The sequence below is a fragment of the Heteronotia binoei genome, chromosome 8, assembly GCF_032191835.1.
Source record: "Heteronotia binoei isolate CCM8104 ecotype False Entrance Well chromosome 8, APGP_CSIRO_Hbin_v1, whole genome shotgun sequence".
Lineage (NCBI taxonomy): Eukaryota > Metazoa > Chordata > Lepidosauria > Squamata > Gekkonidae > Heteronotia > Heteronotia binoei.
In genome coordinates, this window is record NC_083230.1 from 40,577,426 (window position 1) to 40,599,227 (window position 21,802).

A 21,802-nucleotide genomic window follows, 5' to 3' on the forward strand; every position below is an offset into this window, starting at 1 on the left:
CCTCGCCCAGGACGCCGCCCGCCGCCGTCCCGTTCACCTCATTGGGGGTCGCGCCTGCCGGCTGCGGCCTCCGATGAGCTCCCCCCCCCCACCCACGGCCTTCCCTTTCCCCCTTCCCGCCGCCCGCCGCCGTCCCGTTCAGCTCATCGGGGGTCGCGGCCTGCCGGCTGCGGCCTCCGATGAGCTCCCCCACCCACGGCCTTCCCTTTCCCCCTTCCCGCCGCCCGCCGCCGTCCCGTTCACCTCATCGGGGGTCGCGGCCTGCCGGCTGCGGCCTCCGATGAGCTCCCCCACCCACAGCCTTCCCTTTCCCCCTTCCCGCCGCCGTCCCGTTCAGCTCATCGGGGGTCGCGCCTGCCGGCTGCGGCCTCCGATGAGCTCCCCCCCCCCACCCACGGCCATTCCCCCTTCCCGCCGCCCGCCGCCGTCCCGTTCAGCTCATCGGGGGTCGCGCCTGCCGGCTGCGGCCTCCGATGAGCTCCCCCCCCCACCCACAGCCTTCCCTTTCCCCCTTCCCGCCGCCGTCCCGTTCAGCTCATCGGGGGTCGCGCCTGCCGGCTGCGGCCTCCGATGAGCTCCCCCCCCCACCCACAGCCTTCCCTTTCCCCCTTCCCGCCGCCGTCCCGTTCAGCTCATCGGGGGTCGCGCCTGCCGGCTGCGGCCTCCGATGAGCTCCCCCCCCCACCCACAGCCTTCCCTTTCCCCCTTCCCGCCGCCGTCCCGTTCAGCTCATCGGGGGTCGCGCCTGCCGGCTGCGGCCTCCGATGAGCTCCCCCCCCCACCCACGGCCATTCCCCCTTCCCGCCGCCCGCCGCCGTCCCGTTCAGCTCATCGGGGGTCGCGCCTGCCGGCTGCGGCCTCCGATGAGCTCCCCCCCCCCACCCACGGCCATTCCCCCTTCCCGCCGCCCGCCGCCGTCCCGTTCAGCTCATCGGGGGTCGCGCCTGCCGGCTGCGGCCTCCGATGAGCTCCCCCCCCCACCCACAGCCTTCCCTTTCCCCCTTCCCACCGCCGTCCCGTTCAGCTCATCGGGGGTCGCGCCTGCCGGCTGCGGCCTCCGATGAGCTCCCCCCCCCACCCACAGCCTTCCCTTTCCCCCTTCCCGCCGCCGTCCCGTTCAGCTCATCGGGGGTCGCGCCTGCCGGCTGCGGCCTCCGATGAGCTCCCCCCCCCACCCACGGCCTTCCCTTTCCCCCTTCCTGCCGCCCGCCGCCGTCCCGTTCAGCTCATCGGGGGTCGCGCCTGCCGGCTGCGGCCTCCGATGAGCTCCCCCCCCACCCACGGCCATTCCCCCTTCCCGCCGCCCGCCGCCGTCCCGTTCAGCTCATCGGGGGTCGCGCCTGCCGGCTGCGGCCTCCGATGAGCTCCCCCCCCCCACCCACGGCCATTCCCCCTTCCCGCCGCCCGCCGCCGTCCCGTTCAGCTCATCGGGGGTCGCGCCTGCCGGCTGCGGCCTCCGATGAGCTCCCCCCCCCACCCACAGCCTTCCCTTTCCCCCTTCCCACCGCCGTCCCGTTCAGCTCATCGGGGGTCGCGCCTGCCGGCTGCGGCCTCCGATGAGCTCCCCCCCCCACCCACAGCCTTCCCTTTCCCCCTTCCCGCCGCCGTCCCGTTCAGCTCATCGGGGGTCGCGCCTGCCGGCTGCGGCCTCCGATGAGCTCCCCCCCCCACCCACGGCCTTCCCTTTCCCCCTTCCCGCCGCCCGCCGCCGTCCCGTTCAGCTCATCGGGGGTCGCGCCTGCCGGCTGCGGCCTCCGATGAGCTCCCCCCCCCACCCACGGCCTTCCCTTTCCCCCTTCCCGCCGCCCGCCGCCGTCCCGTTCAGCTCATCGGGGGTCGCGGCCTGCTGGCTGCGGCCTCCGATGAGCTCCCCCCCCCACCCACGGCCTTTCCTCCTCCCTGCCCGCCCCCCGTCACCTGCTCGGCGGCTGGGCACTCCGGCCCAGGCGCAGAGCAATCCCCGGACTTGCCTGGCTGTGCCGCTGCCCTCCAGCGACCAGCGCGGGACTCGCCGCCGGACTCGTCGCCGCCCTGGAAGAAGGTAAGGGGGCCGAAAGCGGGGGGGGGGGCCTTCCTTTCTTCCCTCCCTCCTCCCTTCCTTCCCTCCTTCCTTCCTTCCCTCCTTCCTTCCTTCCCTCCCTCCTCCCTTCCTTCCCTTCTTCCCTCCCTGGAATAACCAGTATGTGAACGAACTGGCAGGCTAAGATTTTGATGGGACTCAAGGACTTTATAAGAGATGCTTTGCACACACAAAAAAAGATGTTAAGAGTTTGATTTATTATTTATTTTAAAAATTTCTATGCTAGTTGCTAGGAATCCATGCACAGATTTATGCACTAAAACAATCACCCAGTGTGCTCCTCTATATAATACTTATTGTGGGCCCTTGAATGTGCTACTTCCTAATAAAGGACTTCTCAACAACCAATATGTGAGCTGCAGAAATTCTGCAGATTATTAATCAACACGTCAGTGATCAACCACATTAAAATACATATTCTCATTTATGCAGATAGACCTTCTTATGCTAGCTCTTCGTTGATTTCTTGCTCTGAACTTTGATGTAGTTTGGCTCATTACGTCTGAAAAGTTGCTGACCCCTGCTGTAGATGCTAAATCACTGAATTGGGATAGGCGTGTGCATCATTCTGCGATCTAGTGCATATGCATGTTAATGCACGTGTATCAATACTAAAGCACCGTGTAACGCCCTGTCTTGCAGTTTGACATATTGCAGTTGGTGCCTTGTATTTCATACTGTTAAGATAATGCATTATGCTCCATTACTACCTTTAACCAAAAGAAGAAATGTCTCTTTGTTTGTAAATCACGTGATCTCCCCTGGATAGTGGCTAAGCTGAGTCTTTCTTTGTTGTCTAAACACAAAGGTCTTTTTTCTTTATCTCCAGTGTATCTGTCTAGCAAGATGTTGCTTTAAAGGATTAAAGCAAGTTGCTGATGTTTTATAAATAAACATAGGAGGCAGACATTTTGATCCATGAGAAGAATCCCAAAATGACAGGACTGCAAGAGTCAGTTTGGTATAGTGGTTAAGAGCGTGGACTTTAATCTGGGAGAACCAGGTTTGATTCCCACCTCTTCCACATGCAGCTGCTGTTGTGCCCTTGGATCAGTTACAGTTCTCTCAGAGTTGTTCTCTCAAGAGCAGTTCTTGAAAGAGTTCTCTCAGCCCCACTAACCTCGCAGAGTTTCTGTTGTGGGGAGGAAAAGGAAAGGAGCTTGTAAGCCACTCTGAGACCGCAAGTGAAGGGTGGGGTATAAATCCCATCACCATCATCATCACAATCATTATTATTATTACCAGTCAAAATATCACAAAATAATGAGTGCAAGCTTTCAGCGTCTCCAGAATTCTTCCTTGAGATGAATATTAAGTATGAAAAAAGGGGAGGGAGAAAAAAAGACTAGTGAGGAAATGCAGTTTTCTTTCAAGTGATTTAAGAGCCTGACATTTCAGAATTGCCTGTATTTCTAGCAACTTTGTGGATAAGTCACGAGGAGAGTCAGTATGATATAGTGGTTAGAGTGTCATAGGGTTGCTAACCTCCAGATGGGACCTGGAGATCTTCTGCTATTATAATTGATCTCCAGTTGACCAAGATCAGTGCCCCTGGCAAATATGGCTGCTTGGGAAGGTAGATTCTTTTGGTATAGTTAAAATGGTCATTAGGACATAGAACCTGTTGTTAATTTATTTGAATCCCACCACTGGCCTCAGTATGTCTTAATCGGTGGTGACCCAGGGCAAAGCCAGCTATTTTCTTCCTCAAACTGACCTCAGTTAACATACCCAGTTAGAATTTTGAATACAAATCAATCTGTCTGCTGGACTCTAAAACTGTGGTATATTGACCTCAGGCAGCCATGAACTCTTGGCAAACCCTGCATGCCTGTTGTTTTTTTAAATTTATTTAGCTGAAATACCTTCATAAAACAAATTGGCCACCGAGTGCCTGTGATATTATGGTTGTTCTTGTAGTCATGCCAGCTGGGCTGTCATCTGTTTATAATGTGTTAGATGGGTTCCTGGGGTAGGGGTGGGGTGGGGTGAATAAGAGACCATCCATTCACATTCCTTTAAGTCTATTGCTCCCAAGTTGTTGGAGGCTAAAAAGGCAATTCTGCATGTAGGACTGATGTGATCTCAGTTCCAGAGGTGATGAAATCATGACTGCAATTCTTAGTATTTTAGTGACACCTGAACACCTTTTCCTTTTTGTGTGCTGCTTGGGGAGGACCTGCTTTTCTAGACCTGTATCCGCCTGCCTTCAGGCTGGGCTACAGGACACAGACTGGCAGTGGTGGCTTTAGCTGCTGATCTCAGTTTGATTGTAGATAGGGGTTGCTTTGTTGCTATTACTGGGTTGATCAAGACCCTTTGATATTGTGGGCAGTCTTGTTGAAATGTTTGTCAGCACAAGCAGGTATCAAGGATAGTGGATTGTTTTCCTGTGAATCTGACTCAAGAGGGGTTGCTGTTGGAGCCTTTTTTTTCTTTAGCAGGGAACATTGTGAAGTTTCTCTTCTTTTTTCAAGTTGTATATTTTGGGGGTGGTAATGTAACCAGAAGTCTCTGTTTCCAGCAGTGGCAGTTTGGGGAAGTGATGTCACTTCCCGCTTCCGGCAGGTGGCGCGGGGGAAATGATGTCACAGGAAGTGACGTCACTTCCTGCTTCCAGCAGGTGGCGCAGGGGAAGTGATGTCACAGGAAGTGACGTCACTTCCTGCTTCCGGCAGGTGGCGCAGGGGAAGTGATGTCACAGGAAGTGATGTCACTTCCTGCTTCCGGCAGGTGGCGTGGGGGAAGTGATGTCACAGGAAGTGATGTCACTTCCTGTTTCTGGCTGTGGCGTGCCGTCACCGGAAGTGACGTCACCGGAAGTGACGTCACTTCCTGCTTCCGGCAGGTGGCGCAGGGGAAGTGATGTCACAGGAAGTGATGTCACTTCCTGCTTCCGGCAGGTGGCGTGGGGGAAGTGATGTCACAGGAAGTGATGTCACTTCCTGTTTCTGGCTGTGGCGTGCCGTCACCGGAAGTGACGTCACTTCCTGTTTCCGGCGGCGCGGGCGCGCTTCGCGCGCGCGCACCCCTACCTCCCCCCCCCCAAGGTGTCCCTGGCTGGCCTTCAGACATTATGGCCACCCTACTAGGACACCAAACCTATGGTGTTGTACAGATGCACAGTTAAGATTGCCAACAGGAATGTGTCTTATTCCTGTAATGGAAGCCTAACGGGCAGATGGTTTTTTCATGGCATGGAGGCAAATATCATCACCTGATAAATATCCCATTAACCATCTATTAAAGGGACAGGACATTTTTTTCTCCAAACAATTGACAACCCTGCATTCAGTGGCAATTTGGGATTTTTCCAGGGCTTTTTTTGAGCAGGAATGCACAGGAACAAAGCTGGCATGGTGTCAGGGGTGTGTGGCCTAATATGCAAACGAGTTCCTGCTGCACTTTTTCTACAAAAAACCCCAACCCCTGGGTTTTTCCCAAATAATATATCCTTTGCATTGATTCCCCAAGTTTCCAAAGCAGTTTAAGATAGAATACTTCTGTCCAGAAAAAAAAATCAGAAGTGTCTTATCTGAATTGCAGATTTAATTTCAATAATCTTCCTTTGCATGACAATTAGAAGCCCCTTCTTCAAGAAGATAACTTTTATCAACATGATGAGTATATTGGAATTAGACTTGCTGCATTGGCAGTAATTTCTAAAATCCCCTTAATTGCTTTTGAAAGCAAACTTTCATAGGAGGAATAACATTTCTTTCTAGATTAGCCTTACCCTCTAAAATGCTTTGGATTTTTTCAATTAAATGTTTTTAAATCTGGGAAACCTGGTTTAGTGAATGTGCTTCACAGATTATGGACAAAAAAAGTTGAAGTTTCTTTAGCTGCATAAGCATTGATGAGTTCCAGAGAGCCAGCTTGGTGTAATGGTTAAGTGTGCGGAATCAAATTCTTATCTGGGAGACCCAGGTTTGATTCTAGAAGCAGCACCTGGTCTATTATTATTTTTATTCCTGGATCTGTGCATTTGAACCATTTTATATATTGACCACTGAGGAAGGCCCTTAGGGACCGAAACACATATGGGTATTGTGGTTATTGGAAGTCCATCAAATATATATGTAACATTGTATTTTGTTTGCAAATTTTATGTAATCTGATATTCAGACATAATGTTTTAAATTCATGTTTGTGTACACTCTATAAAAATGTTACACATTTTTGTGAATTGTGTTATAGGTAGCTTAACCTCTATCACATCGGCAATCTCCCACTACTAAGCTGCTTTTCTTGGTAATAAAATAACATTCTATGGAGACTACATTGCCACCTTTAAAACAAGAGCACATGGCCTGCCTTTGCAGTTGGTGTGCTGGAGGAAGAGGTAAGTAGGTTGGCTGGTTCCTCCTCACCTGACTCAACATTGTAGAGCCTGCCCAGTGACCACTCTTGTGCGGCACACCTCCTTCCTAGTTCCTTCTCATCAACAAGCCAGCAAATCCCACTTGTCCAGGTGCCCTTCCTCTTTGTTGCTCCCAGCACCTGCAGCCACTGACAAGCACCTCTTTTGTGAGTGCTTCTCTCCCTGCCCTTTTTTTCTTTGCTAAGCCTGGGTGAGAGCCAGGCACTGCTTTCAACTGGCTGGGGGGAGCTGCTGTTCTGCACTGAATGGGGCTCCTTGCACTCACCTCTGCTGACAAATGTCTCTGTGAGTGCCTCTCCCCCCCTCACTTTCTTCCTTCAGGCATGAGGAAGATCAGTTCCAGGTTCAGCTCTTGGCTGACAAGGGCCAATCTGCTCTTTGGTGCTGGCTGACTTAACTGGCCAAGTGTTGTTTGAATTTCTCTTGGGGTCCACTGCTCTTACCTCCTTCAAGCCCCCTTCTTTCAGCCCTAGTCTAGATAACCCTGCCTCACTGCCCAGGAGAGGAGGCAATGCCCCTGAGAAAGAACAAACTGCCTTTCCCCGGCACCTGCATTCTCCCATGCAATTGTTTTAAAAAGGTTTTAAAACACTTAGCACAGCACATACTACACCAGGGCTTTGGATCACAAAGCCAGTACCTTTGTTTTCTCTTTCTTGTTTTTAGTAACATCTAGCCTTAAGAATTCTGGACAACTCAAAAGCTCACCCTCTGTTATGTGACAGTTGATCCTAATAATAGATATTCTATATTCCATGGCTCAGACTCATAGCCATGGTCAGGGCTTTTTTGTAGCATCTTACAAATATTACAAAATATGCTACTAATATTGCATATTAGGCCACACACACTGATGCAGCCAATCCTCCAAGAACTTACAGGACTTTTAGTTCAGGGCCTACTGTAAACTCCAGAAGGAATGGCTACATCACGGGTGTGTTGCCTAATATGCAAAGGAGTTCCTGCTACAAAAAAAGCCCTGGCCATGAGGTGGGGCAGGATTCAAGGGCAATACCCCCACAGATGAATCAAACCCCCACAATTTTGGGGGGAAATTAGAAAAAGAATGTAAGATATATGTGGGGTTTCCAAAATGACCCCAGGCACAGTCAGGGAAAGGTGTAACTGCTTAGGATGGCATGGTTGGACTGCCAGCTTTCATTCATAACCATGTATGTGAACTCAATTAGTCATTATCATGGCTTCTTATTACTGAACTGCAATGCAAATGGTGCCAATAAGGAATGCTGTGAAAAAGTAGCACTCTGTGAACCGTCTGTCAGACAGCTGTTCCCCGAGAACCAGAGATTGAGGCCTGGGCAAGAAGAGACTCCCCTCCCCGCAGATTGAGCTGCTTTCTGAAAGGACTGTACTGGAGAACATCATGTTTGATCAAATCCACAGTCAAAAATAAGGAAGATCAAATTTCAGCTTTCCCCCCTCCTATGGGATACATGACTGTGGGAAATGATATCACAGATTCCTTTTTAAGAAGCAGACTGAGAGAAATCCAAGCAAAAGCATTTTTCTTGTCCTTTCTTGGGTGTTAAAACAATTTTATTTAGTGACATATGGTAACAATATCTATTTCTTGCATCATTAATAACTACTTTTTATCTATCCCATATGTTACTTTCTAACCACCCCTCCCCCCATTACTTGACCCCCACCAGTGTTATTTACTTAAAATACTAATATTTAAAGGTACCCTTAACTAATAAAAACAAAGATTAATATCCTCCTTCCTTCTAATACTTAATCATTATCAAAAATTTTCCAATGTCCTTTTACTTTCCACTCTTTTTCTACATATCTTCTAAACTTTTTTCATTCCATCTTGAAAACTTCTAAATCATAGTCTCTTAAAATTCTTGTTAATTTGTCCATTTCACTTCATGTCATAACTTTTACAATCCAATCCCATTACTCTGGTGTTTTTTCTTGCTTCCACAACTGCACATACAATGTCGTCACAGCTGAAAGCAAGTACCAGTTTATAGTTCTATCTTCTTTTGGAATTTTTTCCATTTGTAATTCCAACAGAAAAGACTCTGCAACCTTCTTAAATTCATATCCCAAGATCCTAGAAATTTCTTGTTGAATCATCTGCCAATACTTTTTTGCTCTTTCACAAGTCCACCACATATGGTAAAAAGAACCTTCATGTTTTTTACATTTCCAACATCTATCTGGCATCTTATTGTTCATCTTCGCCAACTTTTTAGGAGACGCTTAATGGAATGTTGTTTACCAGGTAATCTTATTTACCTCCATGCCATACCATTAAAAGCTTCAACTACCCATTTCCACAAATTAAGCCTCCAGAGAAACAGAACTTTTCTCCAGGAGTATTGGCAACCTTATATTCAGCTCCTTGTTGCTAGAAGAGAAGAAGATATTGGATTTATACCCCGCCCTTCACTACCCGAAGGAGTCTCAGAGTGGCTTACAATCTCCTTTCCCTTCCCCTCCCCACAACAGACACCCTGTGAGGTAGACGGGGCTGAGAGAGCTCTCCCAGAACTGCCCAGGTGCATGTGAAGGAGTGGGGAATAAAATCTGATTCTCCCAGATAAGAGTCCACACACTTAACCACTTCACCAAACTAACATGATGCATGATGTTTCCTAATTATGCCCAGGGCCAGCACATGGGGGTCAGCAAAGTAGGTGGCCACCTGGGGTGCCACCTCGTGGCAGGGGCAGGTGCCCCTTCCCCACTCACACTGACCCAAACATCCCTTGCCTGGCCCTCTCCGGTTTCAGAGGGAGCTGGGAAGAGGCAAGGAAGAAGGAGGCGGCCTCTTTCTAGGTCCCTCTGAAGTGGGAGAGGGCCAGGCAGGGCGCAAGCCACACATTCTTTCTTTGAGAACATGTGGCTTGGCCCACCCCTCTCCTGATTCAAAGGAAGTTGAGAAGAGGTCGCGTCCTTCTTTCTTGTGAAGAAAGAAGGAGGCAGCCTTGTTTCCAGGTTCCTATGAACCCGGAGAGGGCTGGGCAAGGGGTGGGGTGTGTCGAGCCACATGTTCTCAAAGAAAGAATGTACAGCCCACCATGCCTGCCCTTTGCCTGGCCCTCTCCTGCTTCAGAGGGACCCGGAAAGAGGCCGCCTCCTTCTTTCTTCACAAAAAAGGATGCAGCCTCTTCCCACCTCCCTTTGTAGCAGGAGAGGGGCTGGCTAGTGTTCGCGTGAAGTGTGCGAGCGAAAGGACCCTAGGAGGGGGTGGGGGTGAGGTTCAGCCTGGAACCCCTAGTGTTGGGCCTGATTATGCCCTTTACACGCACATACCCCAGCTAATATTTGCCCTGAAGAAGAAAATGTACAAAGGGTATACAGCTCATATGGGCAAAGGACGATTTGTATTTGAATATTTGCTTAGGTAAAAAGGTCAGAAAAAAGGTCTTGAGCTGGATCAGGCCCTGTGGCTGCTTTTAATGCTATGCAGGAGATTGATCAAGTATGATGTCCTGGTAGAGTGTTGGGCTAGGATCCAGGAGACCCAGGTTCAAATCCCTACTCTGGCATGGAAGCTTCAGGCCAGTTACTCTTTCAGCCCACCTCACAGGGCTGCTGTTGTGAAGATAAAATGAAGGAGCCATTAAAGAGCAGTACAAGGAACAAATATCTAAATAAAGACAATAAAATGCACAGCTCTCTCAACATTGCATTTAGCTTGACTCCAAGAGAATTCCAAAATACTTTCTTGATAAAGCATGGGAAAGGTCATAAGAATGGACAAAGGTAGTTAAAAAATGAACACATTTCACTAGCAGTTTGCAAAGCCAAATAGCACTTTGGATTCTAGGCAGTATATTTTGTTCTCATCACACATTGACTTTAATTGCATATATAGCTCCACATTTCTATGTGCAAATACAGAACAAGGACATTAGACTGATTCTTTTTCTTTATGCTGATCTATGCCAAAACTGGGGAAATACATATCTATTTGAAATAATGGCAGTTACCTGAAGTGAAACCTGTTTATACTTTAAATCTGAGGTTTTGGGATCTTCCACAGTCTTGGTTTTGTCACTTGTGTGTCCTTATTGCTTGGGATGGGGGTCTTGTTCCACATGTGTTTTGCTTCCTCAGTGGTCAGTTTGATATTACGTCACTGTATGTTTGGAATATCTCTCTGCAGATTTAAATGGAAGCTTTTTATGCTGGACATACAGTGATATATTTATTTATTTGTTTGATTGATTTATATCCCGCCCTCCTCACCAGAGCAGGCTCAGGGCAGCGTACATGTTCATGTATATACGTAAAATATAAAAGTACATTAAAAGACATAAAAACATAAAATCATAAAAATCAAAACATTTCAAGTGTTATATAATATCAAACTGACCACTAAAGGGAGCAAAAAGCATGTGGAAAAGGAAAAAAATGAAGCAACTGGGACACTCTAGCAAAGAAAATAAGAATACGGAAGAACCCATAGTTTTCACAACCCTGTTTGAGAAACCAGTTTATAAACCTGTAAGTTAAAAATGTATTTATTTATCACATCTTAGGTAGTATTAGCTTGCATTCTGCATTTTACATTCCAAATCTCAAATGCTTGGAAAATGTCACACAATATTACATGGAATGTTCACAGGGCCCACAAAGGGCATTGACAGAGTTGTGAATCTTTGGGTGCTATCAGACTGGGAAATTGGTGCGATGTTAGCTCCAAAAAAGCTGCTTGAGTATGGTCCATTTCTAAGCTATCAGACAGCTGTCAGTGAAGTGGCAGGATCACAACATCACGGTTGGCCATTCACACACTGCTAGTGTGCCTCAACCAAGGACCTGCTGCAGAAAGGGTTGTTTTTTTAAAAAGTTCCCTGTGTGTGCACTCAAGCAGAGAAACACACAAGCACTCCTTGGAGCAGGATTTGGGGGGGGGACCCCAAATGTGCCAGAAACGACTTGGCATGATCATAGGGTTCCCAAGTCCAACCCCAGAAATATCTGGGGACTTTGGGGGTAGAGCCAGGAGACTTTGGGGGTGGAGACAGGAGACACGGGTGGAGCTAGGGGAGGGGGGAGATGGCGAACCGCCCCGTCTCGGAGCAGGCGAGGCCGCCGCGCCGCTGCCGCCTCTTCTCTGCTCGCCGTGGCTGCTCCTCCGAGATGGGCTCAACCTGAGCCCATCTCGGAGGAGCAGCCACGGCGAGCGGAGAAGAGGCTGCTGCGCCGCTGCCGCCTCTTCTCCGCTCGCCGTGGTTGCTCCTCCGAGATGGGCTCAGGCTGAGCCCATCTCAGAGGAGCAGCCATGGCGAGCGGAGAAGAGGCGGCAGTGGCGCGGCAGCCTCTTCTCCGCTCTGCTTCTGGGGTGGAATCGGAGGGGGGGTGGAGGCGGGCCGGGGGCGTGGCGAGCCGCGAGTCCGGGTCCTAGAAGGGCCCAGATTCGCGGCTCGCCATGCTCCTGGCCTGCCTCGCCCTCCCCTGCGCTGCTGCCACCTCTTGGCTGCTCCTCCGAGATGGGGTCAGCCTGGGCTCATCTCGGAGGAGCAGCTGCGGTGGGCGGGGAGGGGGTGGCAGCGGCGCGGCGGCCTCACCCGCTCCGGGATGCGGCAGCTCACCATGCTCCCTGGTGCTGTTTCCTCCCTCCCCCCACTTTCGTTTTTTTGGGGAGCGGGGGAAGAGCGTGGAAATCCTGGGGTCCCCCGCCAGGGCGGGAGGGTTGGGAAGCCTACATGATCACACTACTCTTCCGCTTAGGAGTTGCACGTTCAGACAGACAGCAAATATGCGACCTAAATGTAATTCAGGGGAAAACTACCAGGAAGATCCAGGTGGCTTTTTAATCTGGATAGGAGGCGTCTGGAGACCAGGTGAGAATGGGTGCAACTCGGAGGGTAGATGTGCTTATGTGATTGTGCACATTTAATTCAAATGGGAGGCATGGGTAGGTTGGGCCAAATCTCAAGTGCAAAAGCACACAAAGGTGTGACTTGTATGGGGTTTTCATTTATAAACATTATATCATCTGCAAATGCTCTGTATTTGTAAGTAAATCCTTTTACTTTTAATCCTTCTATTTCTTTATCTTCTTGAATTTGCATCAGTAATATTTCAAGAGTCATTATAAACAACAGTGGGGAAAGTGGACAACCTTGTCTTGTACCTTTACTAATTATCATGTCTTCTGTAAGATCAGCATTTATACATAACCTTGCATGTTGTTCTGTATATATTGCTTTTATCATTCTTATAAAGCTTTCTCCCAGCTCCATTTTCTCCATTACTGCAAACATAAAATCCCAATTTAAATTGTCAAATGCTTTCTCTGTGTCCGCAAAGAATAATGCTACTTTCTTTTCTGGATGTCTTTCATAATATTCTACAATATTTACAACAATTCTGATATTGTCTCTTATTTGCCTTTTGGGAAGAAACCCCACTTGATCTTCCTTTATAAAGTTTATCAAATATTGTTTAAACCGTTCTGCCAAGATTGTTGTATATATTTTATAGTCATTATTTAATAATGAAATTGGTCTATAATTTTTTATGTTCGTAACATCTCTATCTTCCTTTGGAATTAACGAAATAACAGCTTCCTTCCACGTATTTGGTATTTTCCCTTTTGTTCTTATCATATTCATCAATTTCTGAAGTTTTGGGATTAACTCCTCTTTGAGGGTTTTAAAAAATTTAGCTGTATATCCATCTGGCCCAGGTGCTTTTCCATTTTCCATTGCATTAATTGCTGCTTCAATTTCTATTTTTTCAATTGGATAATTCAAAACTTTTTGCATATTTTCTGCTAAGGGTGCTATTTTTTATCTTTTGTAAGTACTCATCCAACTTTTCTTTTCTTATTTTAACACCTTTAATTAATTTGGCATAACACTTAAAGAATTCTCTTTTTATTCCTTCATGATCTACCACCTCTCTTCCATCCACCACAATTTTATTAATAATTTTACTTTCTCTCTTTTTCTTCAGTTGCCAGGCAAAATATTTTCCAGGTTTGTTTGCTCCCTCGAAAGATTTCTGCTGCAATCTTTTTAAATTCCATTCCAGTTCTTTATTTAACAAATGTCTCATTTGCGTTTGTAATATTGTAATCTCCCTTATAATTTTCTTTTTCCCTGGCCTTTTTCTCAGTTCCCCTTCTTTTTTCTTTATTTCATTTTGAATGTCTAACATCTGTTTTTCTTTTGCCATCTTATCTTTGTTATTCAATGTAATCAATATTCCTTTCATTACTGCTTTATAAGCATCCCAGACTGTCTGAAATTCTATATCCTCTTTATCGTTTATTTGGAAGAAAGCTTTAGTTTCATTTTCTAGAGATGTCACTATTTCTTTATTCTGTAGTAAATCTTCATTCCATCCCCATCTTCTCAACTTCTTAGACAATTTTGTAATTCACATTATTGGGTTATGGTCAGCCTCAATTTTAGGTAAAATCTCTATTTTCTTTGTTATAAGGCCTAAGTCTTTAGTGCCCCACAACATGTCAATTCTGGAAAAAGTTTTATGTCTTGCTGAAAAAAAGGTATAGTCCCGAACTTCAGGATTAAATTTCCTCCATATATCCTCCAATTTTTTTTGTTTGACCAGTTCAAAAAAAGACTTTGGCAATTTTCCTTCCTTATTATTTTTTCCCCCAGACCTATCCAGTGTGTTCTTAATTGTTCCATTAAAGTCCCCCATTATCAAAACTTGGTCATAAGTCAGTTCATCAAATTGTTGTATAATGTCTTTTAAAAAAGCATCCTTTGCATCATTTGGTGCATACTGTCCCAATAACTACCTTTTTTTGCATTTAATATTATTTCTACTGCTACAAATCTTCCATCTTTATCTTTAAACACTAATTTCGGCTCCAATTCTGGTTTAATATAGAAAATCACTCCCCTTTTCTTCTGTTCAGCCAATGAATAAAATTCTAGTCCCAGTTGTTTATTTCATAAAAATTTGTAATCCTTGTGTTTGATATGCACTTCTTGTAAACAAACTATATTACAATTTTTCTTTTTAATCAAATGAAACATTGCCTTTCTTTTTTGTGGTGAATTTAGTCCATTTACATTCCAAGATAATAATTTGTAATCCATCATGGTGCAAATTCTTTGTTCTTCATAAAACCTACGCAGTTCCTGTGTGCTTATAATTGTAAACCTTCTTCCATGAAACCCAAAGCTCAAACCTTCAGGTATTATCCATCTATGCCTCATTTCATTGTCCTGTAATTTTTCTGTCAATCTTTTGTATGCTTTTCTGTCATTTATCACTTGTCTTGGCAATTCTTTCATGATCCTTACTCTGCTGCCTCCCACTATCAATGTCTTTTCAAAATTTTTATTCAAGATTTTCCCCACCGTTTCTTTTGTCATATATCTTATAACAACATCTCTTGGTAGATTATTTTTTTTTGGCATATAGTGAGTTCACTCTATACATATAATCATACATGCTTCTAGTTCCTTCAGGATCTTCCTCCAAAAATTCTGCAATTATTCTTATTATATATCCTTTCAAATCAGTCTCTTCATCCTCAGGTACTCCTCTCAGACGTATCTGGATTTCCATCAATTTGCAGTCATGAATTGCCACCTTTTCTTGCATTTTTAGCAAGGTGGAATCATGTACTTTCACTCTCTCTTCCACCTCTTGCACTTTCTTTGATGTTACCACAGTCTCATTTCTGAGATCTTCTATATCTTTCCTTAGCTCTTCAATGTCTTTTCTAATTTCTTTTTTAGAAGCAGTTATCATGTCTCTCACCCCTTTCATCATTTTGGCTTCCATTGCTTCTAATTGTTCTTGCATGTTCTCCATTGAGGCAGTCCTTGCACGGGTTAACTTATGCTCTGACATTTAAAAAAAAACACCAAAAATTTTGACCTCTCCAAATTAAATTTAAACTATCAGGTTTGATAGAGTAAGGCTTGCCCTTTTCAATAAGCCTAATTTTGCCATCCTCAGAGCCTCCTGGGCTCAGATATTAATTTTTAAAGATTTTATTTCTTCCAAAATGGCAGTTGCGACTTTCTGCTTCCCTTTAAAAAAATTTTCCTTCAAAAGGCTTCTAAAATAATTATCAGCAATAATGTCCAATAGTATTTACCTTATAATTGTCACCTCTGTCAGTTTCACCAATTTTTAATGTTCCGAACACTTTAAAAACTTTGTTTAAATTTTGACCTCCTAGCAATGGCCGCCGATATTTTTCTGTGATATTATAGTCGTAGAGTAGGCTAGCTGCTTCAATGATTTCCCTCTTCCATCCAATACTTCCTGCTTTTCTTGCCACCAAATCCCGTTTTCACTGGTAAAAAGATCTTGCGATGTTTGACGTATTTCCTGTGTGGACTGTGAGAGCTGCAAATCTGTGACAATGGGGCTTTTTCACCAAAACAGCAAGAAGACAAAACAATAAATTCCTTTCCACTTTTTAGCACTGTACTTTAAGTTTACAAAGTTCAAATTTCGCCCCTTCTTCTTCCAAGTTTTCTGAATCTCTATTTCCCACCTTCTGATTTTATTTTGTTTAACTTTAAATAGTCCCGGAATGAAGATAGTCATCAGTACCTTTTTCTGCAGTTATCCAGATCCAACACCGATCTTGTATAGCTTTAGATGTTTAGCAGTCTCAAATAAGGTTAGGGTCCTGTCGAGCTTATGTCAAATAAATGACTCTGCAAACTTCTGCAGATGATGAATATGCAACTCTTCTCCGGAGACCCCACAAAGCCTCAAAGGAGCCCCCCCCCCCCGGACTCCTTTTTAGCCAAGGTAAATCTCCTCAGAGTTTCCTGTGCATATCTTGGACTGATCTCTGACTGAGAAAAGTAGGCAGTAGACATTAAATTGCCCTCCACTACCCTGAACAGAAGCCCCAACCTGCTCCCCTTCTGAGAAACAATTCAGCTCGGCATTTTCCAACCCCGGAAGTCTTGTCTTGCTTGTAACTACCACCCTAGCATCCCAAGAAGCTTCATCTGTTGATTTCTGCCTATTGTGTAGCTCCTAGAGGCAGAGAACCTCTGACCACAATAGTAGCAACCCTATCACAAGCCATTATTTGAAAAGCAATGCTGCTGATATAGAAATCAGTGCTAAGTGCTAAGAGTCACAGTTCTTCAGTTATGAGATTAATTTCTAGTATTTGGTTAAGGATCATTTTATGTCAATTAAGCTTTACTCCACGTAAGTACACATATTCCTAACCCATTGTTTGCAAGGGGCATGATTTTACTCTTGGATGAGTAATTGTGAGAGCAAGTAGACGTTCCTTCACCATTCTAGCATTCAAAGTTCTTTTCTTTGGAAATAAAAATTTTCTTGATCTAAATGCTCACATATTATAACATGGCAGGTATGAGACAGGATGCAATGATCAGGACAAAGCAATGTATACAGCCAGGGTCCAGTTTGCCATTTTTGCCATAGCTCCCACAGCACAACAGACATTCCATTGTTTACATTGCACTGTAGCTTTCCATTTGCATCTTTAAAGGTCTGTGCAGCCAGGAATCTCCCCAAATGTACACTGTAGTGAACGACACCTTCTGGTTATCCCTGGCCCGAGAGATGTCCAGTTACACTCAACCAGGCCAGGGCTTTTCTGGCCCTGGCCCCAGCCTGGTAGAACAAGCTCCCACTGAGATCAGGGCCCTACGGGACTTGCTAGAGTTCCTCAGGGCCTGTAATATGGAGCTGTTCCACTGGGCTTTCGGGTGAGGCTTGTGTGTCCATATCCATTTTGGTTTCCCCTTTGCTGATAATGCTGGCTTGTGACTAGCACTGGATTCCTAGGGACACCGCTTCTAAATAGTTCTATCTGATCATTACTACTTGAGGAACTCTCATTCTGGTTACTGTTTATCTAATTTTGAAACCTTTTTTCTATTTAATCTCTGTGTATTACTATGCTGGCCACGGTTTCCTGTGACTGTAACATGGTCTGAGCCCACTTGCAGGGAGGTGGGATAGAAATCAAAGCAAATAAATAAATAAAATCCAAAGAGGCAAGTTGCTTGTTCCCTAATTCCCCACTCCTGTATCTCCAGTCTTCTATCCCTAGTAGGATTGCCAGTTTTCAGGTGGGGCCTAGAGGTCTGCCAGAATTACAACTGATCTCCAGAGATGAGTTCCCCTGGAAAAAATGGCCACAATGGTGGGTGGAGTCCATGGCATTGAACTCTACTGAGGTCCCTCCCCTCCCCTCTCCAAACCCCCTCCCCAGGTTCCACCCTCAAAAACTCCAATTTATTTTAGTCCAGAGTTGGCAGCTCTAGACCCCAGCAATAGTGTTTCAGTGCAGAAAACATTTCCAGCTCCTTATATCCTGCTCTCATTCATCCCAGGGATGACTTGTCCTGTTTGTGAGAACAGGATAAGGCCACTGATCTCTCCTTGATCCACTTACACCATTATAAGTAACTATATTGTTGCAGTAACAGGCTGTTGCAGCCAGTCATTGCTGGATTGCAGCTAAAACACCATACCTTGAGCCAGTGAAGCAGCATCCTTTCCCAGCTGTGTTGCTGGAACAGGAGGAGAAGTTGGGCAGCAGGAGTGCTTTTCCACCAGCTTGAAGGAGCCAGCTGCTGCCCTTCCTGGAGGTCTGATCACAGATTCACATGGCTGAGTAAAATCTTGATTAAACATCCTGTTTCTGGCAGAGGGAGCTGCCTTTGATTAATATCAGAAATGTCAGTGCTGTTAGGATACTGCAGTGGGGGGGGGGTCATAATGGATGGCCATAATAATGAACTTATACCACAAGTGTTAGTGCAGTTTCACTGGCTAATTTGTTTGTTCCTAAACCCAATTCAAATAGATGGTGACTAGCAATGATTCCAGAAAAATCGTTTCATCTGCCACTCATGTGGACCTGCCCATGATTTGAGATGCGCTGGGGATCACTAAGGTGAGGATTGTAGACTGGACTGTGCACGCCAGAGTCTGGAAATTTGTTTCCCAAGCAGCCCAAGTGAGCCCACCCTTGTGGCCTCCTGGAATTCTATCAAAACTTCTTTTATTCCAGAGGAAATTTAGAGGTGGGTGAGTTTTATTGCTGTAACACAGTTTGTGTTGTAGATGTTTGTTGATTTTTATACTGCTTGTTGCTGCTCTTTATAAAAATTTTCTTGCTTAGTTTGGGGGAGGTGTTTTGTTTAAAAACTACATTAATTTGTTAAAAGTTTCATTGGATAGATGTGTAAATGTTGTATTTTGCCTTGGGGGGTTGCCTTGTTCTGTAGAGGCAGGGTACAGCTGCTTGACATGTGTGTCACTGGAACAGAAAGGCAAGGCATGAAAACCCTAAATAAACAAATTGTAAACAGCATATTTAAAAAAAAAATCAGTTAGCAATGTGCAAGTTTCTGGATTACAAAGAACCCTTCAACAAGCTTAAAATAATGATTAGCTGACAGATATGTTGTTCAATATGTATTCATCTGGTTAAACTGCTTTTTTAAAAAAAATTCCATTATTTTATGACGTTATTTAAATATATTAAGTTTTAATTTATAATCATTATAAGGTTAATGAGACAAAGTATGTATTTCAAACACTCTAAAGAGCTACATGATTGCTACACATTATGATTGATAGCTGCATTTAAAAAACATTTGCACTTGTAAGCAGTGAATGGAGTATTTAGATTACTACTAAAAAGGTGTATGGTTCTTTCTTTTTTGAGGGGCAGGGAATTTTTATCATAGTCATAGATGGTCCCTAATAAATGGGATTTGCAGATCCCTTTTGGGCAAACATGGAAATGTTTCAGTTCAGTGCATTGCAATACCCGTCTTTTAACTAGCAACCCATGTAGCCTGGCAGCTCTTTTGACTGCTGATCAAACTTTAGGTTTTTTTCTTTCTCTTTTTTTAATCTGCTTTGATGGATATTAGGAAAGATAAACTTTTAAAACGGATCTGTAGTTGCTGGGAAATTGTTTGATTCCATGGCAGATCAGAGAAGATCCGACTGTTAGCAGAAATAAAGCAAAAATTGTTTTAAAAATCCGATTAGCAGCAACAACCCCCGTTCAGGGAACCCATTCGACACGACCTGTATGAGTGTCTGCATTTCAAGACCACAGGCTCTCTCTTGAAAGTCAGTTGTGGGAAGGGGCAGCTTCATAAATGGCTGGATCCACCTTTAGACTCGCAGGAGTCCCGATAGGATGGCACTTATAAATTGAAAGACAAGCCGGATGTCCCGCCACTGCCGGCTCCATTCTCCCCCGACTACTCCCACCATCGATTCGCTAAGTGCCTCCTGCGCCTTCGTATCAGGTAGCCTCGCCCGGTGACTGAGCGGCCATCCCAAGAAGAAGTGGGAAGCAAAGCACGTGAGGCGAGAGGGCGCGCCCGCATTTGCGAGCGCCTCGGGCTCGGGCCGAACTTGGAAGTTGCCTCTTGGCAACAGGGAGGGGCCTGCCAGATGGAAGCAGGCAGCGCTTGGCCTTCAGCTGAATTCGTCTGGCGCGCCGCGCTCCCCTCGGGTCAAGCGAGGCGCCGCGAAAGCCGCGCGCCCAGCTCTTGGGCCGGAAGCCAGCGCCCCAAAGAGGCCCTCGCTGGGCGGAGGGACCCCGAGTCGGGGCCAAGGGCCGGGCTGCTCACCTGTGGTTGCGGCGGCGGCTTGCCAGGTGCCTTCTGCGTGCGCCAGAGCCCTGCTGCTGCTGCTGCTGTCCGCGGCCGAGGAGCTGAGCGCTGGGCAAGGCCAAGAGCCGCCGGGAAGGACCGCAGCGGCGGGGGGGCTGACTTGTTCGGCAGAGGCGGGGCACAGCTTCCGCGGGAGCGGGCTGGCAGGCAGGCTGGCGGGGCCCCCCCCGGACCTCAGCAAGTTCTCGATCAGAAAACTTTGGCCCAGGTTGCCGAAACCCGGAGCCGCCGGCAAGCTGAGGAGCGACGCGGAAGTCCCGCAGCTCCAGGAAGCGAGCGCGCTGGGAAGCATAGCTGGGCCGGGGTCCGAGGGGCTAGGCTGCCCGAGTAGCACCCCCGAGACGGCTCAGAGGTGGGCTGCTGCAGAGGGGAAGTGGGCCTCCCACAAGTCCCGCACTTTTCTCCTAACCCGTTGCCGGGTGCTTCCCCGCAGTGCCTCTGCGATGGCTTCGAGAGATCAGTGGGTCCCTGTCTTGGGATCCGGCGTTTCCTCCGGGCTGGAAGGTGTGTCCAAACTCATTCATTATGTGAAGCAGCGGGCTTTTAGGGAATGATAGACGCGGGCGACAATACAAGGCTCTGATGGGGGTGCGAAGCTGGGCGGGGGCGCCATCAGTCATTGGATGGGCATTTGTCCTCCTGCAAATCATTGGGTCTCTGTTCCCTGGGGAGATGGCCGAAAGAGGTGTTACTAAAGCCCGCATTCCGCCACGCGTTCTGGGGTTTATGCGCAGAGAGCTTTCTAAGGTATAGTATTCTGCATCCATTTATGTCTTTGCCACTGGAAACTGCAATACGGTATGCAGTTGGCTCCCTGTCGAAAAGGGGGAGGAGGACACAATGGGCCATTGCAACGTGCAAGGGACTGGAGCTCATTTCCAATAATGAAAAGCTGGAGTGAATGAGACTTCCAGATTGGACCAAGGTCCCCAGCGGAAAGCCAGACTAGCATAGCAGTTACAGTGTTGGACTTGGATCAGGGGACTAGGTTGGAATCTCCACTATGTCCTGGGTACAGCCACTGGGCCAGTCACTCTCAGCCTAACCTGCCTCACAGGGGTGTTGTGTGGATGAAGTGGAAGAGGAAATGATGATGCTGTAAGCCTTTTTAGCGACTCCACTGGAAGAAAAGTGCAGCATAAACATTGCTCTGAGAGTGATATGCTAGAAGTTTGCACAATTACATAGGGCAGGGGTGTCAAACGTGTGGCTCAAGAGCCAGATCAGGCCTGCAAGCAGCTCACTGTCATCTGTTTCCTTCTGCATCACAGCTTGCTTTGCCAGGCTTGCTTAATTAAGCTACAGAGCAAAGCCTCTATTTTCTCCATTGACTAACCAGCTCATGAAGCAACTTATGTACAAAAGCTTGCAATACCCAGCCATTTCATGTTTTCTCCTGGGTTTTAGGCTCAAAACATTGATCATAAGATTTTTGTAATGAATGTCAATAAATCAAAAGTAGGCTTGCAACTCACAGATTCATACCTGAACAACACCTGAACAGCATACTTAAGATTGCTATAGCACAGACATTGTCTCCAGATTTTAATGCAATAATTCAGAGCAACAGGTGTCAGTTATCAGAAAATGTTAAACAAACAAAATATTGCAAGAGTGCTAATCTTTTAAGCATATTTTATTTTAAGTTTTTAAAAAATCTTTAATTGTACTTGTGTTGTTTGTAAAGTTTATATCTTCGCTACCTGGCAC